Genomic DNA, 3,061 nt, shown 5'->3' with positions numbered 1-3,061 from the left:
TTTTTAGCCGAAAAAAACGACATAGTATAGTAAGGCGTTTTTAGCTGAAAAAAACGACATAGTATAGTAAGGCGTTTTTGACACGAAAAAAACGACATAGAATAGTAAGGCGTTTTTAGCCGAAAAAAACGACATAGTATAGTAAGGCGTTTTTGGCACGAAAAAAACGACATCGTATAGAATGGCGTTTTTAGCACGAAAAAAACGATATAGTATAGTATGGCGTTTTTAGCCGAAAAAAATGACATCGTATAGTAAGGCGTTTTTAGCCGAAAAAAACGACATATTATAGTAAGGTGTTTTTGGCACGAAAAAAAACGACATAGTATAGTATGCCGTTTTTGGCACGAAAAAAACGACATAGTATAGGAAGGCGTTTTTAGCTGAAAAAAACGACATAGTATAGTAAGGCGTTTTTGACACGAAAAAAACGACATAGAATAGTAAGGCGTTTTTAGCCGAAAAAAACGACCATGTATAGTAAGGCGTTTTAACCCGAAAAAAACGACCATGTATAGTCAAGCGTTTTTAGCCGAAAAAAACCCAACAATCTATAGTCAAGCATTTTTAGCCGAAAAAAACGTCCATGTATACTAAGGCGTTTTTGGCCGAAAAAAAAACGACCATGTATAGTACGGCGTTTTTGGTCGAAAAAAATCCGACCATGTATAGTAAGGCGTTTTTAAAACGCCTTACTGTTTACATGGTTGTTTTTTTCGGCTAAAAATGGGCTAAAAACGCCTTACTATACATGGTAGTTTTTTGGGGGGTTAAAAACGCCTTACTATACATGGTCGTTTATTTCGGCTAAAAACGCCTTACTGTACATGGTCCTTTTTTTCGGCCAAAAACGCCTTACCATACATGGTCTTTTTTTTCGGCCAAAAACGGCTTACTATACACTGTCGTTTTTTTTCGGCCAAAAACGCCTTACTATACATGGTCGTTTTTTTGGGGGTTAAAAATGCCTCACTATACATGGTGGTTTTTTTCGGCCAAAAACGCCTTACTATACACAGGCGTTTTTTTCGGCTAAAAACGCCTTACATGGTCGCGTTTTTTTCCGTCAAAAATGCCTTACTATACATCGTCGCTTTTTTCGGCTAAGAATGGGCTAAAAATGTCTTGCTTCACATAGTCTGGTTTTTTTTCGACCAAAAACACCTTTCTATACATGGTCGTTTTTTTCGGCTAAAAATGGGCTGAAAACGCCTTACTATACATGGTCGTTTTTTTCGGCCAAAAACGCCTTACTATACTATGTCGTTTTTTTCGTGCCAAAAACGCCTTACTATACATGGTCGTTTTTTTCGGCCAAAAACGCCTTACTATACTATGTCGTTTTTTTCGTGCCAAAAACGCCTTACTATACATGGTCGTTTTTTTCGGCCAAAAACGCCTTACTATACTATGTCGTTTTTTTCGTGCCAAAAACGCCTTACTATACATGGTCGTTTTTTTCGGCCAAAAACGCCTTTCTATACATGGTCGTTTTTTTCGGTTAAAAACGCCTTACTATACATGTTCGTTTTTTTCGGGTAAAAATGGGCTAAAAACGCCTGACTATACATGGTCGGGGTTTTTTTTGTCCCAAAAACGCCTTACTATACATGTTCGTTTTTTTTCGGGTAAAAATGGGCTAAAAACGCCTTACTATTCATGGTCGGGTTTTTTTGTGCCAAAAACGCCTTACTATACATGGTCGTTTTTTTTCAGCCAAAAACGCCTTACTGTACATGGTCGTTTTTTTCGACCAAAAACGCCTTCCTACATGGTCGTTTTTTTCGGCCAAAAATGCCTTATTATACAGTGTTTTTTTTTTTTTTTTTTTGAACAAAAAAATCTCCATGTCGATTTTCTCATGCGCTTGTTTTTTTCCCTTTTTTTCAAGCACACTTGATGAATCATCCCGGCTTGGCTCAGTGTGGCGAACTTTGAGGAAGGTACCACCCACACTCTTGCACACACTGTTCCAGATGTTCTTTCAAGCAGTGCGCATGATGACCTGTTCTTATTTCATGACGTAAGTGACTCATCATTAGATCATTTACAAAGGTTACATAACAGTACTGTATGTTCCCAGCTCTGCTTCCGGTATGTGACTGCACATTGCGTAAGTTCTCTTCATCATCAGTATGCGGTAACAATAAAATATTTGGGTGCCTGGATGTGCCTGCATCAGTCAGTGGTTCCTCTGAACTCCCATTCTGCCAACCCCCGACACACACGCTCCCAATTACAACTTTAATATTTTCATTGACATCCACTAAGATATACAGATGTCTATCAAATCGCAGTTGTGTTGTCGGTGCTAGACCGCAGTCTTCATAATCACGTCCAATACTTTGGCTTCTGCGAGGAATCGAGGTCATACTGCCCCCTCTTGGTGAATAATTGAAATGCCTCACAACCGTCCAGCTTGGCGAGAGCCCACATTACGGGAAGTACACTAACACTAACTAATGTAAAGACAACGACATGAACTAATCCACATCATCAGAAGAGTGATATGCACACACATAATATCATCCTTCAAACATTTGTACAAATATTTAGAAGAAATCACGTTATATATATATACTGTGTTTAGCCAATTTCTGCATGAGAAGACACAGCTCAAAACAGGTGATTTAGGAAGACAAAATTGAAAAAAGAATGAGTCAAGCAACAATGACACAGAGAACGGTACAATATTGTATAAGTTTGCAAAATTATTTCCAGTGGAGACGTGTACAGGACTCAGCTTTTATTTCTGGTGCAAAGCAGCCGTAGGCTATAGTAGCTATTATTGTTTTGACCCCAAACTACCAAACACAAAAGCATAACTCATTTCAAATTGTGAGTTCAAACAACTGAGTAAAAGAATTCAATTTTGTCAATAGCAAGACCAGTAATATACTAATAATACTGCTAATGATTATTTCAGCCTCTGATTTGAGTCATGTTGCTCTTTGATCTGTTTGGACTGTAGGAGTGGTCAGTCCTTTTGTGCCGCCGGCTGCCCGCCGCGCATCTGACCCAACTCCCAGCGTTGCCACAGAGGAGACGGCTGACTTCCTGC

Source organism: Hippocampus comes, unplaced genomic scaffold (genome assembly GCF_001891065.2).
Source record: "Hippocampus comes isolate QL1 unplaced genomic scaffold, H_comes_QL1_v1.1 scaffold23, whole genome shotgun sequence".
Classification (NCBI taxonomy): domain Eukaryota; kingdom Metazoa; phylum Chordata; class Actinopteri; order Syngnathiformes; family Syngnathidae; genus Hippocampus; species Hippocampus comes.
Note: the sequence above shows the minus strand (reverse complement) of the source record.